The sequence below is a fragment of the Staurois parvus genome, unplaced genomic scaffold, assembly GCF_062004578.1.
Source record: "Staurois parvus isolate SC_StPar_1 unplaced genomic scaffold, SC_StPar_1.0 ptg000414l, whole genome shotgun sequence".
Taxonomy (NCBI): domain Eukaryota; kingdom Metazoa; phylum Chordata; class Amphibia; order Anura; family Ranidae; genus Staurois; species Staurois parvus.
The window spans coordinates 7,849,774-7,856,607 of NW_028318210.1; the positions used below are offsets into that span (position 1 = coordinate 7,849,774).

Genomic DNA, 6,834 nt, shown 5'->3' on the forward strand with positions numbered 1-6,834 from the left:
TGACTGCAAACAACTATGTGTACATGGACACACAAGAAAACATTTAGGGAGAGTTCAGGGGCTGCTGAAAAAACAAAATGCAGAAAAGCTCCTAAACTTGAGTTTATCAGCGGCAGTGTACATGGAGCCTAAGGCTTCGATCACACGGGGTGACTTGATCCATGCCCTGAGCAGGGCCATGTCTTACCAACATGGGAATGCACAGAGGTTATATGCATCCCTGTTCCAGAAGTCCCATAGTGTTCTATTGGGAAGCAGCCACTGTTTCCAATGTGACAACTGCACAGGGTGAGTTCAGGGACACGCACCCGCTACCACAAGGATGTCATTTTGGGAACAGCAGCTGTGTCCGTGCAGCCACTGCATCCCAATAGACAGCTACGGGAATTCCAGCATCCCCATGCTTGTAAACACAGCCCTGCATGCGGCACAGATCAATTCGCTCTGTGTGAAGAAAGTCTAATCCCACCACTGCTGCCCTCTCCTTCTAGTAATGCTAACCCGACCTTCTGCAGTCATGCCTTTGATTAACCATTTCAATACCGGGCACTTATACCCCTTTCCTGCCCAGGCCAATTTTCAGCTTTCAGCACTGTCGCACTTTGAATGACAATTGCGCGGTCATGCAACACTATACCCATATGAAATTTTTATCATTTTTTCACACAAATAGAGCTTTCTTTTGGTGGTATTTAATCACCACTGAGTTTTTTATTTTTTGCTAAATAAAACAAAAAACACCTGCAACTTTTGAAAAAAAAAAGCACATTTCTTCGTTTCTATTATAAATTTTGCAAATAAATAACATTTCTTCATACATTTAGGTCAAAATTTATTCTGCTACATTTCTTTGGTGAAAATAATGAAAAAAATAATAATTTAATTTGTATTTTTTCACATTTTTCTATTGTTTTTATTACATTATTTTTTCTTTTTTTTTTACTATTATTGTTTTCAGCACACTGTGACCAAAGCAATGCAATGTTACCATAGGAACACTGAACTACACTGGGCAAGTGAACAGGATTTTTTTTTTTTTTTAACACATTATGATTGCTAATACCAATGTATTTCATTGATATTTGCAATCATTGTTACTAAATGAAACTGATTAATTCAGTCTTTTGTGATTAGCTGTGATTGGGCAACGTTGATCACATGATACAGATGGGCTGTGAACGGCCCTGTGTGTACCATGTGACTGTTTTGACCAATCACAGCTAACAACACAATTGTATACAATGGATGGCATGGCAGGAAGCCATCCACTGTATACAATTGACATGTGATCTGCTGTGACTGGTCACAGTGGTCACATGACACTGGCAACGGGCCGGTGTACTGATATGCCATCGGCTGTGTCCCGTGGACACAGCCGGTGACAGATCGTGCCGCTGCACAGCCCCGAGGCCGGCTCGTTTTGACAGGACGTCATATGACGCCCAGTCACAATGGCGAGTGTCCCGCAGCTCAGATGGGCACTGATATGTGGCATTGATGTGCACTGGTTGGCACTGAAATGTGCCACTGATGGGTACTGGCAGGTGGCATAGCTGGCACTGATGGACACTGACCAGTGGCACTGCTGGGGCTACACAGATCATCAGGGCACACTGATCATCAGTGCTCTGATGATGTGTACATGACCCCTCCGAGGAATGCCGATTACCGGCTCTCTTCTCCTCTCGAGCTGTCAGCGTGACAGCTCGTGAGGAGAGAAATGCCAATAACCGGCATTTCCCTGTTTACATGTGATCAGCTGTGATTGGACACAGCTGATCACATGACCGAGCCGACATCTTCGGCTCTTTCCGTTGATCAGTGATCCGCTGTGTCCGAGGGACACAGTGCACCGCCGATCGCCGCGCTGCGCGCTCCCGGAGCCACGCATGCGCGGTTTGAATGGGAGGACGTCATATGACGTCCTCCCAGAATGAGAGAACCGCGTTGCGCCCGTCATTGTACTACATGGCGGGAGGGAGGTGGTTAAAAAATAAATAAAAAAATAAATGCACATATGTTTGCAGGAAAAATATGTACATTTATTATTTCTTTCCACAGAAGCCTGCAAAGCATTGTACCTGCTACCAGTGGATCATGGGTGCAATGTCAAGCTTCTGCACACTCTTCTTCCTGCTTTCTGCCCATACCTCTGTGTAAGCTTCCAGTTAGAACAGGCATGTCCAAAGTCCGGCCCGCGGGCCATTTACGGCCCGGGGGTCGGTTTAATACGGCCCTCCAACAGCCCTCCCTGCTCTATGTAATGTGGCTCTCCCTTCAATGGCAGACAGTCTTCTGCTTGAGAGCAGAGGGCAGTGCGCATGCCTGACTGCGGCGCGTTCTCCCTGGTCTGTGTAAATGCGCTGTCGCACGGCCCTCCCTTCTATGGCAGACAGTCTTCTGCTTGAGAGCAGTGCGCATGCGTGACTGCGCCGCGCTGGGAGCGACAGAGGGTGGTGACGTCAGGGCCGGGCTTCCAGCGTGAAGTGTGTTTCTCTTCCCCTCCCGGCTGCCGAGCAGAGACTTCAGCTCCAGCTACCTTTTTTACCCTTCACATTAGTGCAGGTAAGTTTTTTTTAAATTTATTTTCAATACATTGTGAAAACTCAGCTGTCAGTTGATCTTAATGTTATGAAATGAAAAGTATGTTGTTTGCAATTAATTTGGCATAAAATAATTTATTTGCATTTAATGGTAATGGTTCAAAGAATGTTCGGAAAAATGTTCGGCCCTCCACCATGTTCACTTCATCCAATCTGGCCCTCTTTGAAAAAAGTTTGGACACCCCTGAGTTAGAAAGATGGAGGAAGTGTCAGTGGACTACGAGGGTGCACGGGGGGCAGTGTGAGGGTGCTTAGGCACAGGTTACACCCTACATATAGTTGTAACTTGTTCCTAAACGTGAACATAGCCTTTTTATTATGTCACCTGGTCTACAAGCAATGCACACGCATACAATTAAATTGCACAAAAAAATTATTTTTGGCACAACTTACATTAGAGTGCCTTCAAGTTCTCTCAAGCCGGAATGTCAATAGATTTTGAACCACCAAAATTTCAATCCATCTATGGCCAGCTTTAACTTAAACGTTAGACCTCTGACCCTTCCCAGACATCTGAGTAAAAATATCTGCAGATACCTAAAGCGTAGTAAACTTTGCTGTAAAAAAAAAAAAAAAAAAGCCCCTTCTGCAAGCTAATGCCCCACATACTAGCACATTATGACGGACTTACCTATAAAGCAGATTCCTCCAGCGGTGCGCTGTCACCGCTACAATGGCTTCCATCTTCACTGGGTCTTCCCTCCAGGTTTGTGCACTCTGGCCATTTGAATGATCGAGCCGTGACAACATCATTCCAACGCATGTGCACAGCCACAACCGGTACACAGCACTCTGAATGCACGGCACACTCCGTGTGCACCATTCATAGTGCATGTGTCGGTGACATCACCGGCTGCTACAAATGTGAATATCTCCCAAACAGTGCACATTCAAGACATATTCACTGAACCTACAAGTAAGCTCTATTATAGACCTCCCAATAGGTACAAGTTAAAAAGCAGACTTTACTACCACTTTACTTCTAGCCATACATACATTGATTGGGAAAATAAATCCACCCGGTTCCTCCATTCGTGTTTTTCAATGTTGATAGACAAATCTCCTGCTGTGGGTTTTGTACAGTGACAGCAAATGCTGGCAGAGGACAGAATACCAAACAATATCTGCATCTGACTGGAATCAAACTGTTTGGCTGTCAATTTTTTGCCCAGCTCCTTTTATTTTTTAATCAAGGGATGTCAGGCGGGAGGGAGTCAGTAGCTTGGCATAAACACCAGACAACTAGCATTTTCAGGATTTCAGTAACAACCCCCCAACTCCTTTCTCAGGACAGATTTCCTTTAAGCCTGCTATACAGTCACATACCACAACAGCACACAGCCTGCCTTACAGTCAGCTGATCATCCCCAGCCTGCCTATCCTTCCATATACTCACTATGACTTTGTATATTGACAAACATGTAACTGACTCCCGGCATCCATAGATACAGAGACACAAAAGATGCATTTATTCCAGGCAGGCTGTGCTCACATCACACTCACCCAATGGCAGCTCTGTGCAGAACAGAGTACATGGCTACTGTATATGATGGAGTACAAAGCCATCCATGCTCATAGTCACTGTATATAAGAGTACAAAGCCATGATGATCATAGTTGGTGTATGTGTATATATATCGTAAAAAAATATATAGTCACTATATATAACACAGTATAAAGCCATGTTATAGTCACTGTATGTATATATATATATATAAAAAAACGGATCACAGTTACTGTATATAATAGAGTACAATGCAATGCCCACACACTGTATATAAATATAAAAAAAAAAGTATAAAGCCAGGATCACAGTGACTGTATATAAGAGTATAAAGCTAGGATCACCATATATATATATATAGTAAAGCCAGGATTGCAATCACTGTATATAAGGAGTGTAAAGTCAGCATCGCAGTCACTGTATATAAGGAGTGTAAAGCCAGGATCACAGTCACTGTATATGATTATAAAGCCAGGATCACAGTCAATGTATATAAGGAGTATAAAGCCAGGATCACAGTGACTGTATATAGGGAGTGTAAAGCCAGGATCACAGTCACTGTATATAGGGAGTGTAAAGCCAGGATCACAGTCACTGTATATAGGGAGTGTAAAGCCAGGATCACAGTCACTGTATATAAGAAGTATAAAGCCAGGATCACAGTCACTGTATATAAGGAGTATAAAGCCAGGATCACAGTCACTGTATATAAGGAGTGTAAAGCCAGGATCACAGTCACTGTATATAAAGAGTATAAAGCCAGGATCACAGTCACTGTACATAAGGAGTGTAAAGCCAGGATCACAGTCACTGTATATGATTATAAAGCCAGGATCACAGTCACTGTATATAAAGAGTATAAAGCCAGGATCACAGTCACTGTATAAAAGGAGTATAAATCCAGGATCACAGTCACAGACACAAACAAGAAGAAGAGAAGTTGTCAGCCACACATAACAGAAGATTGGGGGGATTTAAAGTCCAGCTGTGGCCCCACATTGTAGTGATGAGTGGGATGACATCCCTGAGCTCAGAGTCTCAGATCTCAGACATGTACACAGAGCACACAGCCCCTATCTATACATACACAGAGAACACAGCATTCATACCAGACATCTGGCAGCATGTAGCCAGTGTTGCCCTGGAGCGATCAGTGTGTGTCATCCTGTGGATCCATGCAGAGTCCCGCACACATTCCTCCTCCTCCAGCCGGGCACAGATTGCTCGCAGTCTAGCAGAGTGTATTGGGGAGGAGAGAAGTACGGCGGCCCAGGGAGGACAATCTAGTGCTGTAGAGTGCTGTGTGCTGAGTGATGGGGGAGCTGTGCTCTGGATGGAGAGATCAGTACAGTACTCTGCCTATAGAAGGACAATGGAGATCATGTCAGGACGATGTACCATGGTGATCTCCACAGATGTGCTGGGAGTCTGGGACTTGTAGTTCCATCCAGAGCACCTGAAGTATAAGGGCCCCGTGTACACAAGCGTAAAAATCGCTGCGTTTAGATCTGTACCGATTAAGGGCCTGAGCCGTGACTGGCGTTTACCACACTGGAAGAAAACAATTGTTTCCCATGTGTCCTGTTCACATCGCAATGCCCCCCAGAGCCGCGCTGCAGTGAGCCGCGATATATTGTAGACATGCGGCATTTTATCACAGTGTACAGGGGAGATGTCATTGTACAGCACACCAGACTACTGCACCGTGAATGAAACGTCACTTTGTACACTTCATATAAAGTAAAAAAAAAAACAAAAACCTTGTGATGGGTTGAGACGAGCACCACAGTGCCCCTTACCGCCAACTCACTGTAGTCACATTGGACACACCAATGCGGTTTGAGCGTGTGAAAGCTGTTGTGGCAGTGTGACCAGGCCTGAACCTTTGTTGGGATTCTTGCATGCAGGCCGCCTGAGCCCAATCGCCAGAAGGCCACATTCACACCTGTGAATGAGCCAGACACCAATTACATGCCAGAGCCCCAGCGGGGGTTCAAAGCGATAGGCCCAGGATGCAGAACCATGCAGCGCTTGGCCCAGGATGCAGAACCATGCAGCGCTTGGCCCAGGATGCAGAACCATGCAGCGCTTGGCCCAGGATTCAGAACCATGCAGCGCTTGGCCCAGGATGCAGAACAATGCAGCGCTTGGCCCAGGATGCAGAACCATGCAGCGCTTGGCCCAGGATGCAGAACCATGCAGCTCTTGGCCCAGGATGCAGAACCATGCAGCGCTTGGCCCAGGATGCAGAACCATGCAGCGACTGGCCCAGGATGCAGAACCATGCAGCGACTGGCCCAGGATGCAGAACCATGCAGCGACTGGCTCAGGATGCAGAACCATGCAGCGCTTGGCCCAGGATGCAGAACCATGCAGCGACTGGCCCAGGATGCAGAACCATGCAGCGACTGGCCCAGGATGCAGAACCATGAAGCGCTTGGCCCAGGATGCAGAACCATGCAGCGCTTGGCCCAGGATGCAGAACCATGCAGCGACTGGCCCAGGATGCAGAACCATGCAGCGCTTGGCCCAGGATGCAGAACCATGCAGCGCTTGGCCCAGGATGCAGACAGTCATTCACAAGTGTGAAGGTAGCTTAGGGCTTTGTTCACACAAGGTATATGCTTCCATACCCCCTGTGAAGGCCATGAATACCCTCCCGGGGATATACAGGTGGGGTGGCCACCTCATCCCTTTAAAACTGAACACATATTAACCACTTGCCTAC

General features: G+C 46.3%; 1 protein-coding gene across 3 annotated transcripts in view; it reads right to left on the bottom strand.

Moving 5' to 3' along the window:
- MAPKBP1 (mitogen-activated protein kinase binding protein 1) overlaps positions 1–5,347 on the bottom strand; it is a 248,028-nt gene extending 242,681 nt beyond the window's left edge. For all 3 annotated transcript variants that reach the window (XM_089686912.1, XM_089686911.1, XM_089686909.1), the window contains exon 1: positions 5,216–5,347. The gene's annotated coding sequence lies outside the window, so the exon portion shown is untranslated. The remainder of the gene's footprint in view (positions 1–5,215) is intronic.
- Positions 5,348–6,834: the final 1,487 nt, after the last annotated feature.